Here is a 16,920-nt window from a genome sequence, read left to right as displayed (position 1 = left end):
ATCCTTGCTGTTTCCCCAAATAGAAATCACATCTCCCATCACCATGCCTTTGCCCAGTGCTTGCAATACACTTCCTTCTTGTCTCTAACTCAGATTTCTTGGTTTTCTCCTATGTATCCCCCAGAATGTCTTTCCCATCCTATTAGTTGTTATGGTTCTCTTTCTTTCTTCAAAATAAAGTGGATTAAAATTTAGTAACTTTTAGTAACTTATTTAATAACATAATTTTTTTAGACCCTTCCTTCATACCAGAGAAGTCTGGCTTATTATGGTATTAAAAATTAAATATATTGATATTATACCACACAGTATTATGCCTTTCTAAGTTGCTAAACTTTTTCTATGTCATCTGCTGGCCTTCATATGTATCTGTGGTGGTGTCTATTAGCAAAACTCCCTCCAAAATGTGAGTTACTGTGAAGATAAAATAAAGTAATATTTGTAAAGTGTTTTGGAAACTTTAAAGTGCTATATAAATGGTAGCCATCTCTGTTATTATCATGATCATCATTATTATATAAGATTATGACGGTCATTATTTGTTTGAGAATTATTATTTTTTATCAATATTATATAAGAATTTTTGTAAGAATAAAATAAGGTAATACTTATAAAGCAATTTGCAAACCTTAAAGTACTATACAAATGCTAGCTATTACTCCTATGATAACATATCAATTAACAGGATTATGAAGTAATCATTCTTTGAGAATTATTATTATTAAATGAGTGGAATTTTTGAGGATAAAATGAGAATTTTTCCACTATTTAGAACCTTTATTTGGTCACTTTTTATTATTAAAGCTTTTTATTTTCAAAACATGTTGCATAGATAATTTTCAACATTCACACCTTGTGTTCTAGATTTTTTTCTCTCTTTTTCCCCCACCCTCTCCTCTAAATGGCAAATAATTCAATCTGTGTTAAGCATGCGCAATTTTTCTACATATATTTCCACAATTATCATGCTGCAGCAAGAAAAATCAGAGCAAAAAGGATAAATTGAGGGGAAAAAAAACCAAATGCAAGCAAATAACAACAAAAAGAGTGAAAATATAATGTTGTGATCCACACTCAATCCCCGCAGCCCTCTCTCTGGGTGTAGATAGCTTTGTCTATTACAAGTCCATTAGAACGGGCCTGAATCAATGGGATAATATTTGTAAAGAAATTTACAAACCTTTGAAGTAATATACAAATGCCAGCTGTTGTTATTATTCCTATAATACCATACTGACTTACGGGATCATGAAGTAGTCATTCTTTGAGAATTATTATTATTAGACGAATGGCTTTTTTGAAGATAAAATGAGATGATATTTGTAAAGTACTTGCAAAATTCAGTGCTACATAAATGCTAGCTATTATTATTAGACCCTATCGTCTAACAGAATCATGAAATGATCATTGTTTATTTGTATATTATTATTTATTTATTATTATTTGACTAGGATTGCCTATGAGGGTAAAACAAAATATCTAGGAAGCTCTCCGCAAATCTTAAAATGCTGTATAAATGCTAGCTACGGTGATTATTAAACTGAAGAGGATCTGAAATGGTCGCTCAGTTTATTTGAAATTGGCGACATCGTCCCAAATCGTGTTTGTTCATTCCTCGTTGCAACTACTTAAAAATACGCGATATTGACTAGGAGGTCTATTTCTGCGGTTGCAAAAGACCAGACCCGGTTGCCTGCACAAACCACTGCATTTGAACGTAATTTAAAAAAAAAAAAAAAAAAATGGGCAAAATAATTTTGCCACTAGATGGCGCCCTGGCTATTCGGGTAACAGCGGGACCAGGCTTGCTATCAAGTAACAGTTGGTCACCGCAGGCTGGAAGCTCCTCGGTGGAAGGGACGAGGCTTTTTTAATTGCAGCCTGAGTTTCTGTTCCCGGTCTGACCTGCGGAGCGGAGTGACATCACTGCTTTTCGCGGCATTGGAGCTCGCTTGGCTGGCCGAGCTTTGACACAAGCCAGATGGCTGCTGTGATTGGAAGGCGGTCAGGCTGCCTGGGAATGCATTTGATGAAATAGAATAGGAAGAGGGTTTTTATGATCAGCTGCAGAAGTACAATAAGGCTGCAGCTTTGCTGGATAAAATTACATTTTCACCGCACACTTTATCCCTCACAGAGAAGGTCACTTGCTCCACCTTCACTTATCTCCCCCCCGCCTCCAAATACATCTTTTTTTTTTTTTTTTTTAAAAGATGTATTTGGGGGGGTATAGTTAGCTATCGACTTTTGATCTTTTATTGGCCAGTAGTCTGCTCCAGAGGAATGTGCTTTTACGGGTCCTGCAGTCACTCGTGAAAATGACATGTTTATTTCTGTTTAATGGTTCTTCCAGGCAGGGCACTGTGAAGCTTACCTTCCCCTCTTTGCTCCCTTTTGTCTCCCATTAGTAATGCAAAAACGTGGCGCTTTTGACGTGGGTTTCATTTGGAAAAGTCAGAGTTCAGGCACGGTAATACAAGCAGATTTCTGTCGGATAGACTCCAGAGTGATTTGGCAAAATATATTACTGTATATTATGTGTTTGTTCTTAAAGGAGGTCAAAAGAGACAAGAGGCAGACTTTTTTTTTTCTCTTTTGGTTCAGGAAATGAACAGGACTCGCTAATTTTAAGGAGATCGAGGAATTTCTAGAGGCTTGGTATCCCAAACCATTTCTAAGGTTGATTTTTCTCTTCAAACTTGGGAGGATCTGACTGGTGAATGCAACGTTTTACTTGGATATTTTATAATAGTGATAGTTATCAAGATTTTTGAAATATTTTCATTTTTTAAAAAAAGTATGGCAAGAAGAAACTGTCCTCTAAAAATTATTGATGTTCACACCTCGAGGTATACTTGCATGATTCGTTTTCAGACCAAAAAGAAAAACCCCGGCTATCTAGTCTCTCATCATTATATTAGCCCAGGAATATTGTTTGATAACATTTTAGAACATAGACTTAAAGCTGGCAGGGACTCTCATTTTATAGGGGAGGAAAATGATGGTCTGGGGTCACATAGGTAGAGCTGAATATAGAACCAAGAGCCCCTGACTCCAAATACAGAATCCTTTCCACTCCCCCACTGTAACACTGTGGCAAAAAGCAAAAGCAAAAAGCTATATATAGATATCTTTATATATATGTATATATACATTTACTTTAAAATTTTTTCCTAATGTAAAAGTTTGATCACTTAGGTTCTCATCATTTGCTTCATTCCAAACCCAATGAATTTCTGTCTTTGCCATAAGAATGTCAGAAAAGACTTGATTAAATGCTTTGTTAAAATATAAGACCATTTCATCTATTAGGTAACCTTCTTTCTTTCTTCTGTATATATCTTTCTCTGTATATATAACTTATGTGTGTCTGGTTATTTACTAGATACATTATTCATCTTGAATCCCTCATTAGAATTTAAAGTCCTTAAAGGCAGTTTCTGATTTTAAACTTTCTATCTATATCCCTAGAACTTAGACGAGTGCCTGACTTTGAAAGGCATTGTACAATTTATTTGATCAGTCAATCAATGAGTAGTTATTAATGTTTTTATTTAACTTTAAAAAATTAATATTTATTTAGCATGTTTCAGACATTAAGCTAAGCCTCTGTAAAATACAAAGAAAAGCAAAAACAGTCTTTGTTCTTAAGGAGCTTACATTCTAATAGGAAAAACAGTAGTATCATGTTGAACTCTCCATGGTCCCCATTGGGATTTTCTTGGCAAAGCCACTGTAGAAGTTTGCCATTTCCTTCTCCAGCTCATTTTACAAATGGGGAAACTGAGGCAAACAGGGTTAAGTGACTTGCCCAGGGTCACATAGTAAGTGTCTGCAATCCCATTTGAATTCAGGTCTTCCTGACTCTAGGCCTGACAGTCTATCCATTGTGCCGTCTAACCCGAACTATGGAAGGAACTCACTAATTCAAACTATAAAACTACCCCAAGACTTTTGGGACACTCTGTATACTGAGCAGATGAGAGTTAATATCAGGAGGGAAAGGACTAGCAGTGGTAGTTGAGATGTGGAGTAGGGAATGGGAAAGGAACCCAGGAAAGGCCCCTTGCAGAAGGTGAGATTTGAGCTGTTTTGAAGGGAGCCAGGAAAACCTGGAGGCAGAACAAAGGAGTGCAATCCACCCTTAGGGCAACAGTCATTTCAAATCAGCCAGGTCAGTGTCACTGGTCTTCCAGCCAATGTCATGCTGTGTCCCTTTATGCACGCTGTTCCAGGCAAGCTCCATTACCTGTTCACCAGGATCTCAGTCTGCTTTCCCTACTTTCATGCATTTACAAGGTCTGTTCCACATGTTTGGAAAGCAATTCCCTTTACCTTCCTCTACTCAATTAAAACTCTTTTCTTCTTTCATGGCCCCAAGTGTAAGTTACCACTTTCTTCATGAAGCCTGGGATCCTCCTAGCTAGAAGTGATTTCTCCTTTCTCAAATATCCTCAGATATCTTTTTCTTAATCATATTCATCTACCTAGCATTTTAAAAATTGATGCTGTGCTGCTTCCCCTAATTAGATTGCAAATTTCCTGTAGTCAGGGTCTTTGGCCATTTTAATTTGTCGTCTTAATTTCTAGGGCATTTATTAAGTACAATGTACACATAATAACTGTTTGAGCTGAATTTGCTATTCTACCTTTCCCAGTTCTCTTTAAGAATATTTTAAAGGACTATGCAACTTTAATTTATACAGTACTTATTTTTTTCATTCATAAAGTAAAGAAAGAGAAGATTGGATTACATTTTTTATTTCAAAGTAAAATTATGTATGTATACACATAAATGCACACATTTATTTATTTGTTTATTTTGTTTTAATTGTCATACCTAGTCTCCCTCTTTTGTTAAGTGATGACTTGAGTCTAGACCAGTAGTCTTCAAACTTTTGGTCACGAAACCCCCTTTCTACTTTTCACTCTTAAAAGTTATTTTTAAAAGAATTCTTAAAAATTATTTAAAAGGACCTCCCACAGAGCGTTTGTTTCTGTGAGTTATATCGATATTTGCCATGTTAGAAATGTAAACGTCTTAACATTGTTATGAAGATAATTTTGACCTTGTGGATCTCTTGAAAGGATTGAGGGGATCCATGAACCACATTATGAATACTGCTTATCTAGAGTCCATGTTTTAGAATATGTCCCTCTCGCCAAAGGAATCCCCTTGTCCTTTTTTTTTTTTTCTTTTTAAGCTCTGCCCAGGTAAAATAAAAGAACTTTTATAAGTATCTTTTCCCCCTATAGAGTTTATTTCTGTGCTACATTTGTTTTGAAATTATTCTTTATTTCTTCCTTCCCCCATATTCCCTGACTCAAGCCCATACAAACAATAGTCACTAACTATGGTGGTATGACCATTCTATTTTTAGCATATCAGATGCATTTCTAAAGAAAGCACTTAGAATGCAACATAGAGACCGTCTATCAGTGAAAACCGAAAGGCATGTTCAGCCAATCTAAAAGCCTGTCACTTGAATTCATTAGAACTCTGTATTTAGTTCCCGATAAAGCCCCCATGCTCATCAGTTGCATTAGTAGAATGTCTAACATATGTGATGCTTCAATTTATTTTCATCTTTTTTTTTTTTCCTACTCAGCTCTTGCCCCTGTTCTTTGCCTCTCGTTTTGTTGGTGAAGATAGCACAGTGATGTCTGCATTCAACCTGCTGCATCTGGTGACAAAGAGCCAGCCAGTGGCCCAGCGAGCCTGTGGGCTTCCCTCAGGTTGAATGTGTGCTGTTTGTTGTGTCCTGTGTTTTGAGGGTCCTGATAGGAGTGGGTGCTTCTGCTGCAGAAAATACTTTACTCTTTTGCTCAATTTAAATTTTCCTATGGTCAGGTGCTTCTTTTGAAGGCAGAAATGGATTTAAATCTCTTCTGTGCTTCCAGCAACATTCTCATCTTTTCAGCTTTCATAAAGCCTCAGAAACATTGCCCAGAATATATCGTTAATATTTCATTTGTTCTTTAATATGTAGAAAATTAGTACTATTAAATTTCCAATAGTCTTGATTAAAACAAATAAATCCAAATTAAAAAAAAAACTTCCCAGAATCATTCCTGCTTTTCAAATGATAGAGAAAATGTTTTCCATTTCTATAGGAAATCTATCCAGTCATTTTTGTTACATTTTTATAACTAACAAATTAATTAAAAAATATGAACTCTATTATAACAAAGTCTATTGTTTATATCAGTTAAAAGGGAAAAAATGCTCTTTAATAACAACTAACTCTAGGACCCACATCAAGGTTGCCATACTTTATTTATCTTTTGAGAATTATGATGCTAAGATCATGGGCTCATAGGTTTTTGAGTTGTAAAAGACCATAGAGATCAGGGAGTCTAGCTCTCTAATTATCAGATAAAAAAAAACTTGAGGCCCAGAGTGGTAAGATGTTAGGCTCTCTGACATAAATCTAGTTATCTTTCAATATCATCAAGCTAGGAAAATCTAAAAATTTTATTATGGGCATATCTATTGCAGCAAATCAATAGACTACCATTTTAATTTCATGTTGGAAGTCATTTTGATTGATTGCATTATTTGCATGGCAAATGTTATCATCATTAGCATTTATATATTTTTAACTTACCTGCCAATATGTTCTATTTGCTTTAAAGAAAATCTCAAAATATATACAATTTCTCCTGTGTGTTAGCAGCCTCTGCTTTCTATTACTCTCTGCCCAGAAGTAATATTTAACCTGTAGCAATCTTGGTATACATTCTCTTGTAAAACTGACCCTTTTAGATATGACCATATATCATATCTGTCCCTCTTCCCCATTTCTACCCCTACGTCCTACTGTCACAGTAATTCCAGGGATATATAGAATGCAGATACTCTGAAAATACATATTATTATTATTATTATTTTGCTAAGGCAGTTGGGGTTAAGTGACTTGCCCAGGATCACACAGCTCATAAGTGTTAAGTGTCTAAGGCTAGATTTGAACTCAGGTCCTCCTGACTTCAGAGCTGGCGCTCCAGCCACTGGGCCAACTAGCTGCCCCACTAAGTACCTACTCTGTCAAATATATTAATCAGCACTGTTGACTGGAAAGTGAAAAAATTTCATGTTTAACTGACTAAACAGGGAAAAAAACAGCACATAAAATTTTTAAATTGACATGAAAACAATTCAGGAATTGGTACCTTTTCAACTTTTATTTTTATACTTTAGTTTATTTTTATTATGATTAAGTTGGACACATTTGAGTCATTGCAGTGTTTTTGGCCAAAGCTGTTATTATTTTGTACTTTTTGGCTTCTATATTAGGCATGAGATTGCTGTTTCAAAGCATAATTGGCTGCCTAAGGAATCACTGTTCCCATCGCTGGAAGTCTTTGAAAAGATTCTAACAAATCCTTATTGGGGATGTTGTAATGGGAATTGCTGTTTGGCCATGGCTTGGACTAGATGACTATATAACTCATAGACTTGAGGAAAAATGTGAGAACTATCTAGAAATGCTGTTTTTTTTTTTCAGTGTCACAACTAAGACTTTAGGTTTTTTTTTTTTTTAATGGATGTCTTGCCTTTCATTTTGTATATTTAATACTCAGGAGAAGAAACAAGAACTGAATAATTTATATTGCAGAGACAATCATTGCAATTATGTAGCTTTTAACTTTCATTCATTCATACTATAAACTCCTAAATATTGAACAATTTAGTTCATCTCAATTCAACAAATATTTCTTAAGCAGCTACTTTGACTATGTTTGAGTTATTGTTAGTGATTATTGATTATATTATCTGTGTTATAATAATAGTAATGATTAGGATTAACAAAATTGTGCTTTATACATTCCAAAATGTTTGATTTGGCTATACACCTTATTCTGTGTATATGTATATGTGTGTGAATATATATATATATATAATATATGTACCATATATCTAAATATTTACATATCTACATGTGTATATATACATATACACATCCACCCATATATCTAAATACACACACACACACACACACACACACGCACACGCGCACCCCCACGCGCGGACTCCTAATGAGGTATATAGTCAAACCAGACATTATGGAATGTATAAAGCACAATTTTACTAATATAGAGCTGTGTGTACACATGTACATACATAAGCGTACACATGCATGTAACACACAATGCATACAAATATACACACACATATATACACATACATTTATAAAATGAGCTAGAAAAGAAAGTGGCAAAGCCCTCTAGTATCTTTGCCAAGACAACCTTAGATGGGGTCATAAAGAGTCAGATGTGTGAGTACATATGTATATGCATGTGTGTGTACATATATACACACATGCATATACATACATACACACATATATATGCATACATATACATATGTACACACATGCATATATAACACACACATATATATACATATATATATATATATAGAGAGAGAGAGAGAGAGAGAGAGAGAGAGAGAGAGAGAGGGAGAGAGAGAGAGAGTTGTTGTGTGTCTGCATCCCCCAGTGTACATAGGGCTGAATGCTATAGTTGCTGGTCTTGAAGTCAGGAAGGGCTGGTTTTTAGGTTCTCCCTCAGATTACTTTTGTGACTAAAGCACTTGCTCAGCCTTTCAGTTGCCCAGGCAACTCTTCATGACTATCAATTGCAGAGGAGCTTCCTCCCTGAAATTTCCCTACATTGATAGGTCAAAATCAATAAACTGAAACCCCCAAACCATTTTTTATACGGATATGTTGATTATTGGGGACACTAAAATAATATAATGAATATTGTTATATTAGGCATGGGCATACAAAAATCAAAGTAAGATCGTTTCTGTTCTTAAAGAGCTTATATCCTTCTGACATGACCCTCATTTTTTACTCTAATTGTTGTTTAGTTGTTTAGTTGGATCCGACTCTTTATGACTCTTTTTGGGATTTTCTTGATAATGATACTGGATTGATTTGCCGTTTTCTTCTGTAGCTCATTCTACAGATGAGGAAACTGAGGCAAACAGGATTAAGTGACTTGTCCAGGGTCACACAGCTAGTAAGTGCCTGAAACTAGATTTGAATTCATGAACGTGAGTCTTCCTGATTTTAGGTCCCATACTCTATCTACTGCACCATCTAGCTGTCCTTTTTACCCTAGAAGGGCACCTAATTTTTACTCTAATTGTGATGAATGTCTTTCAGTTATCTACATTTTTATTTTATTCAGAGCTTTTCATACAGCAAGCCTTTATTAAGTACTTAACATGTGCCAAATATCATGCTAAGTGATATATAAGCATAAAGACCATAAAGACAAGTTTCTGCCCAAAAGAGCTTCAATTCCAATGGCAGAAGACATGTATAGAAAGAAGCTGAAAAAAGGGGTGCTCAGCCAAGAGGGAATGAAACATATCTGGTTTGAGCCCATCCCCCAAATGAATTCCTTTGGAGAGTTCACCAATAGGAAAAGGGAGCAGGTATGATGAGACAGGGATGTTATAAGGTGAGAAGACAGTTCAGTCATGGTGCCTGAGCTAGGAAGGCATAGCCAAACTCTTCTTAGATTTTTTTTAATGTGATAAAATAAACCTACCAGGACAGTATTTCATGTTGAATTCCTAACCAAATAATCTCTCCATCAATTACCATAAATTTTTAAAATTTTTATTATTCCATAATTCACACATAATATTTTGGTAAAACATTGTGCTAGTTTTCCTAAAGTTTTAATGTTAGTGTTAGTCAACTTGTCATCATAATGAAATGTAGAAGAAATAAAAAAAAGATGGAGAATTCGGAAAAGAGAGCCATTGAATATTCACATCATCATTCACATTGGGAGGGACCTTCAGGGTCATAGCAGATGAAAAACAAAGGCTCAGGGATTTGTCTACAGTTGCAAAAGTAACACAGCCAAGATTTGAATTCATGCTCTTAGAAGCCAAGTCTAGTTTCTTTTTTTCTACTCTTCTCCACTTCTCAATTCTGTGCAAAATGAAGGAATCCCTTTTATTTGCTGCCAGGCGTATCTACCTCTCACCGAAATTCATTGCATCAAAAATCCCTGTACAACAAAAAGTCAAAATCAGTGTCCCATGTCACACAAAGGATGATCAGATCTTTACATTGGCAGTTCATTTATTGTCATAAAATGATTTTGGGCTTTCACCCATCATTATATGCAATTATGGACATTAATAACAACTTGAGAAACACACACATCATAAACATCTCCTTGTAGCTACATAAATATATCTTCAGCCATATATTCACTACAGCCCTCTTCTTAGCCAACATAATCTTTTTTTTTTTTAACCAACAAAGAGGGGGGAACTCTTTTTGTGAGACCATCTCTGGGTTAGACTAATACATGTAAAAATACCAGGTGACTCCACTTAAGGAGTTGTAGTGGCCAGAGAAGAATTATTGCTTCCTTCACTTTGTGGACTTGGTGAGTCCTCACCACGTATAGACAAAAAATCAACACCAGATGGCTCTCAAGGAGATACTGCTAATGTTTCTGTGGTCATTGACTCACTCTGCTAAGGAGGGCTTTTTATTTTTTGCTGTAGATCAACATGGTAATGACACACGTCAAACTGTAGGTTTGATGCTGTATGACACAGACCCTCAGTTAGAATGGCAGGACTCCATGAAGTTCCAACTTCGTAATTCCTGGATTAATTCTTTCCCCCCAAACAAGTGAGTTGTAGATGCAAACAATCATCGTAGTTGCAGACAATTGGTATCCCATAAAAGCTCTTGTTTGCTTGGCACATTCTTAGATAATTCTACTCAGAGATGATTGAAGCAGATTTTAGCTCATTAATTGAGGATGAACCAGATTTGGAAATTTATAGGGTAGATTTTAGGAAAGGGTAATTTTAAGGTTCATCCTTCTTTACAAATAAAGAAATAGATGCCCAGAGATATCAGATGCCTTGCTCAGCATTACTTATCTATTTGTATCCCCAGAACATAGGATGGTGCTAGTTCCTTTTTTTCTTTTTGAGGTTATGTGACTTGCCTAGGGTCACACAGCTAAGTGTCTGAGGTCACATTTGAACTCAAGTCCTCCTGACTTCAGGACTGGTGTTCTCTCCACTGTGCCACCTAGCTGCCCCAGTGCTAGTTCTTAATATTTTACTCCTTTGTTTAAGAGTTGGAGTTGGGATTAGAATCTCAGAGTCTTCCAACTCCAATTGTAGTCCCCTTTCAACTTCTCCCTACTGCCTTCTATTGCCCCTTAGTGATTCTCCATCACTTGTTGAACATGACACAGTGTGTTAGGCAGCTACAAACTTGGTGAGTTTTGCTAACCAGTTAGTAGTAATCTACACTATCCTAAAATGGCAGGGATTCGTCAATAAACCATTACATAGCTTTTCAATTTAATGATGTTTGCTATTTAGCCATTAATAAGGAGAAAGGGAGTAAAGGAAAACCGACTAATTTTATAAAAAGTATTCACCAAAATTGGGACAAAAAATATAGATGAGGAATAATCTGGTTGGTGTCATCAGTGATTTTCCTCCAGCTTTCTTAGGATGTCATCTCATTTTAGGTTCATAAAAGTTTGAGCCAAAAAGGACCTTAGAGATATCATCTATTATTAACCCCATCATTTTATACCTTGGGAAACTGTAACCCAAAGAGAAAAACTGGCTGCTGGATATCCTGCAACTATCAAAGAAGAGAACCAGCATTCACAAACTATGTTTTCGGAATTCAAACCCAATATTCATTCCCTGCATGGTGCTACTTCCCTACAGTCTTGTTAAGCCTCTTTAATTTTATTGTATTAAAGAAATCTTTGGAGGGAATCCCCCCCAAATATTGCAATTTTAAAACATATAAAAGATTTTGACCTTAAAAAAAAAGTTCTATACACATTTTTAAAAGCACAAACATTAAGAGAACAGCAATTTTACATTGGAAAAACACTTGGTTTGAAAATAGAAGACATGATTTTGCAAATATTATTGTTTGGAAATATTATTTTACGAATAGACATAAACACAATCTATTTTTAACATAATCAACCATTTGATTTAGCCCATTGAGAAGTATCTATAATTTCCAGTAGATGGCACTAGTTTTATGTTCTTTTCTTTATTAACTGCATAATATTGTGATCCCAATTACAGAATACAGTACCACATAGATACATTGTTGTGGGGAGTTAACCAAAAGTATATGAAAAAATATCCCATTCAGCATCATGAGCATTTAGAAACTACAAATTTTCTGCTTTCATTAAAGTCCAACAATATTGGTAACTAGCAAAACTAGTTTCCATTTCTTACAGTGATTGCAGAACATCTATAATCTTGAATATACTATGAAAATTACTTTTCTCTGTGTCTGAAATTGGATTCTCATAAAGTAAATTATATACCAAATAAGAGGGGTGGGAGAGTATAGAATATTCAGAGACAACATCAGAGATATGAAGAACTGGATTCAAATCTCCTGTCTCACATTGAACTGGTTGTATGGGACTCAAGGCAAGGCACTTATAAACCGATCAGTACCGCCAGGGATCTTCTAAGACTAGAAGTTGCTGAAAATGGGAGGGGATTACTGGGGAATTATCGAATCCTATAAAACTTAAAGTCTTGGCAAAACCAAAACAAAACCAAACAGAATCAAAATAGATGATTTAGCTACACTTTATATAATTTTCTATGCAGATTTATGTTCTGTGGCAGACTACCCATGATTTAAAGAAAGCTTTACATTTTGTTTTGTTGTGTTTTTAGTTACTAAGGGCTCTTGAAAAGTTATTAATCTAACACTTTAAATGTTGACAGTGCTGCTTACATCACAAATATTTTGCATGATAGAGAAATGTTTTAGAAAACCAAATACTTGCAAAATGATGAGGTCTTATAGAATTCAATTAACTTCTTGTTGAATAAAGTATTCTAGTAGAATAATAATAAAGTTTAAGTTAATGTCGGGAAATGGCTGTTCAGTGTATAATTATTAGGCTGATTTTAAAATATTATTTGTGGACAGTACTTTTTAGAGGCTAAATTGGTACTCTACAATACATCTGTATGAGTAGGGTGTTGGGCATATGGTATACATTTTATAGTAAATAGCATAAATTCTTTATAATGCATAATACACATTAATAGTTCTAAATTATATAGTAACATCTGTAACAGTACAAATGAAATATGCATGAATGGAAAACAAATTATAGTTTTTGTGAAAGAAAATTCAGTATTCAAACAGTAAAGATTATGAAAAGTAATGCTCAAGATATGAGTTTGAAATATCTCAGAAAATTGTACAATGTTAGATAATTCTGATGACAAGATTTTATTTTTGTTGTATCATGTATCTGAAGCATATATCAATTACTTATGAATTTGTCTATGATTGGACAAAGTATGCATTACATTTTCCAGAACAAAATGCCAGAAACATCTTGCTAATAATATATGTAACCTAATAGATGTTTCTTGGCAAGATTCATTAATGAAAAGTGAAAAAAAGGGGGGCATTCAGCAATGTCATTACAGTTACATACCTATTGGATTTTCCGTTATAAATCAGACTTTTTCCAGTCTTCATAATTCTTTCATACAGACGAACTCAAGACTTAAATATTTCATGACAGCCTCTCCCCAATGTACTTCTAATTAGTAAAAATTAAACACCAAATTTTTATTATGTTCCTAAGGTCTGTTGTTATTTGAGCATTTCAGTCATGTCTGACTTTTTGTGACCCCATTTGGGTTTTTCTTGGCAAAGATAGTGGAGTGGTTTTCCATTTCCTTCTCCAGCTCATTTTATAGATGAGGAAACTGAGGCAAACAGGAGTAAGCACCTTATCCAGATTCACACAACTACTAAGTATATTCAATTGGATTTGAACTCAGGTTTCATCCTGATTCCAGGTCCAGTACACCCCAGTGCTTCACTGGGCCACCTTTACATCTTTGTAGCATTTGAAGTTTACAAATGTACTTTACATATATTTTCTCATTTAATCTCCAGAAAAATCTTGTGAGGTCTGTATTATTAGTACTATTTTTATCCCCATTTGACAGGTAAGATAACTGAGTCATAAAGCAGCTGCCAGTTACCCATGAGAATACAGCCAAGAGGGACTTTCAGGATTCAAATCAAGTCTTCTATTTCAAACCAAGTGTCTTTCCAATGTAAAATCACTGTTCTCCTAATTTTTGTGTTTTTAAAAATGTAAATAGAACTTTTCTTTAGGATCAAAATCTTCTTATGTTTTAAGTAGAATATTAGTAATTTCATAAGTTACATTTATAGTTTTTATCGTATGAATAACTTTTTTACGACAAAGGTCGACTCTGAAATTACAAATATAGAATAAAAGTGTCATTTAAAAAAATTGCTTCACAAGAAGCTTAAATTATGAAGATTTAAACTCACAGAGAGACCTGCTCAGTTATCCTCTTTTCAGACATTATTCGAAACACTGAGTACTGTCTTACTTAGATTGTGAAAGGACAAAAACACATGCTTCATAATCCTATTATTACTAGTGGTGACCTTTAGAATAAACAAAAGTAATAGTGATATCTTCTTAAAAGGTATGAAAGGCATTCTTAGGATCCTGATAAATTTTATGCAAGAGAAATACTATGTTTCTTACAGTCAAAGAGAATTTAAACTTTCCCTAATAGTGTAATGGAGATTTGTCAGTTATCTGAATAGTATGATTCATATAGAAAGCTAAGTATAGTAGAGTGGATTTATCTTATTAGAATTATATTGTATGTCATGTTTGTCAGCTCAAAAACATTCCATGATAGATCTACAGTTTATTAGAAATAAAAGGAATTCCTTAGAAAGAAATCTTCGAGTCACACAATCACAGAATTACAGAGCTGAAAGATGCCTTAGGGGATTTGTAGGCCAACTCATAACTGAAAAGGAATCTGTAGCAGCATTCTAGATATGTAGTTACTCAAGTCTCTGCTTGAGGGGCAGCTAGGTGGCTCAGTGAAGTCAGGTACACCCGAGTTCAAGTCTGAGACCCTTACTAGCTATGTGAAATCATTTAACCCTATTTGCCTCAGTTTCCTCATCTATAAAATGAGCTGGAGAAGGAAATGGAAAACCCCTCCAATATCTTTCCCAAGGAAGCCCCAAATGGGATCCCAAAGAGTTGTATATGTTTTTTAAAAAAGGCAATGACGAGGATAAAAATTGCTGCTTGAAATCCTTCTGTGAAGGCAACTCACTATCTCTCAAGGCAGCCCCAAAGTTCCTCCTTTTACAAATGGGAATTAGATCCACAAAAAAAGTGATCTGTCTAATGTCCCCCAGCTAGCAAAGCTGAGACTTAGTCCAGGTCATTTACTCAGTCAACAAACTCATATAAGATACTTAATATAAGCCAGGTATTGTGTCAAGGGATGGGGATATAAAGAAGGCAAAAAGGGAAAAGGCAAAAAACATGGTCTCTGCTCTCTAGAAGGTCACATTCTAAGGAAGGAGACAATGTGCAAAAAATGGGCAGGGACGACAGATGTACAGAATAGATAGAAAATAATTTCAGAGGCAAGAAACGGTGTATTAGGAAACAAAGGAGGGAATATTGAAGAAAGACAAGAAGCAGAGATGAAGAGAGAGGGCATTGACTTTTTGAGAAGCAGCCAAGGAAAAACCATGGAATCAAGAGAGTGTTGTCTCTGAAGAGGGTCCATGTCAGGAGGCTATTGCTGATGGATCCTAGAGGTCACAGGGGAATCAAATAGAAATAGATTGAAAGACGGGAAGGGGCAAGGTTGTGAAAGGCTTTGAAAACCAAACAGAGATTTCATGTTTTATCCTGAAGGTAACAGAAGAAGTTACTGAATTTATTGAGGAGGGTATTTTAGGAAAATCATTTTGGTGGCTGAGTGGAGGGTGGATTGGAGAGGGAGAACTTTGCGCTGCAAGTCGACAAACCAAAAGGTTATTATGGTATTGCAGGCGAGAGATGATGAAGGCGCACATCAGGGTGTGAGCTGAGCCTGAGGAGAGAAGGGATGTTGGGAAAGCAGAAGAGACAATTCTTGGCAACAGATTAAATCCTGAGGCGGGGTAGGGAGGTGGGTTTAAGAGAGGAGTTGAAGAGGATCCCCCAATTAACAAAATTCTGGTGTCATGTTTCCATGAAATGAATTTACCCATTTAGTTTAATTCATCAACTAGTCATTCTGCTAGTATTTATTCAGTACTCTACTATGTTTCAGACACTGTGTAAGATGTTGCATACAAAGACAAAAATGAAATAATCCTAGCCCTCGAGTTTACATGCTATTGGAGGAAACACCATCTATACATATAAGTATAGATAAAATATACACACATATACACACACATATATATACATATAAAATACACATATACACCTATGTATGTGTACACACATGCACATACATATACACATACATACATACACATGTTTGCATAATGAAGGGACACAGGACACCCAAGTAGATAATGTGTATATACATGGTGTAGAGATACATGTGTGCATGCATCTGCATATATGTATCATATAGTCTTTTTGTTTTTCAGTCATGTCCAATTTTTTTGTGCCATCCTGTGTTAGTCTGAGGACTGGATGACTTTGTACAACTCTGCATCTCATAAATTCATTTCACATTCAAGTTGTGATGTAATTGGTCCTCTGAAAATGAAGGATGGACAACAGCATGTATTATACAAATGAAGTACAAGTTCACTTGGTTGAGAAGGCTATTTAGCTGAGAGGATCAGTTAAGATTTGATGTAGGAGATAATGTTTGAGCTTGGAATTCTAAGACATGGATATAAGGAGATATGCTTTCCTGGTGTGAGGGATAGCCTGGACAGGTGTGGAGTCAGGAGATGGGGTATTAGAGACACTGAAACAAACTAAAGGGAAATACGCCTGACAAGGTAGGTTGGAGCCAGGTTGTAAAGGGCA

The 16,920-nt window shown here is 35.3% G+C and overlaps 1 protein-coding gene across 1 annotated transcript in view; it reads left to right on the top strand.

Moving 5' to 3' along the window:
• MSRB3 (methionine sulfoxide reductase B3) overlaps window positions 1-16,920 on the top strand; it is a 166,932-nt gene that overhangs the window by 20,859 nt on the left and 129,153 nt on the right.

The sequence above is a fragment of the Sarcophilus harrisii genome, chromosome 5 (assembly GCF_902635505.1).
Source record: "Sarcophilus harrisii chromosome 5, mSarHar1.11, whole genome shotgun sequence".
Taxonomy (NCBI): domain Eukaryota; kingdom Metazoa; phylum Chordata; class Mammalia; order Dasyuromorphia; family Dasyuridae; genus Sarcophilus; species Sarcophilus harrisii.
This window is presented reverse-complemented; position numbering and strand designations above follow the sequence as displayed.